This window comes from Octodon degus, unplaced genomic scaffold, assembly GCF_000260255.1.
Source record: "Octodon degus isolate 3935 unplaced genomic scaffold, OctDeg1.0 scaffold00145, whole genome shotgun sequence".
Taxonomy (NCBI): Eukaryota; Metazoa; Chordata; class Mammalia; order Rodentia; family Octodontidae; genus Octodon; species Octodon degus.
In genome coordinates, this window is record NW_004524721.1 from 3,293,418 (window position 1) to 3,294,345 (window position 928).

The window sequence follows — 928 nt, forward strand, 5'->3', positions numbered from 1 at the left end:
TAATATTTCTTATCCATTTTCATAATAGCAGGATTTGAAAACAGTAAAGAGCTAAGCAATACCCATGTTATGGAGGGAGGAATAGCTGGATTTTCCTGTGCTAGAATTTCCAAGGCCCGAGTACACATGGTGAACTTGCTCACCCACTCTCACCAAGGCTGTTGGTCTATGGATGAGTCGTGTCCACGAGTGGAACAGTGCTCAACTTCTCTCTCCAGCAAAGCAGCAAGGTCTCTTGGACTCACAAATGCTTCCAACAAAACACCTCATGACAGCTTCTCTAAGGCTCCAGAGACCAGTAGGTAGAACTGTATTCACTGTTGTCATTGTTGTTCTAGTCATCAGTGTATGTGTGGACTGGAGGGAGCTGTAATTCACTTTAGATCAGTTTTTCTCTTACTTATTGTTTGAAATCCAACAGAATCCCTTGTTTGTTGTTGGCTGTACACTCCCCTAAGTCCTTATGGCATGGATTTTTTGATAACAGAAAATGTGATTAAAGCTTTTGGAATTTATTCTCAAGAAAAAAATGAATATGTACACACAAAAGAAAAATTCACAGCTAATTTTAGGAGCTTCCAAGATTTTTTGAAGTTTGAACAATTCTTGAGATTTCCATGATGAACTAACTGGGTAAATAAATTTCAATCAATTATAAAAACCTTATGAAAATATTTTTTGAAAGAAGGGACCATAGATTGCAGTAAACTGGTGCTACCCACTAATTTATTCACATTCTCAGCATTGTCTGGGAGGAACGAGAGAAACCCCATTGTTACAAATTACATCTGTGAGCAATGGACAATTACTGAAATGTTGGCTGTGCTTGCTTGAGTGTGTAACATGCTGCTTAGAGGCATTTGTTGTATGTTTAAAATCCTGGCATCACAGGCAAAGAAGTGTCCTGTTTCCGATTACCAAATCTTCA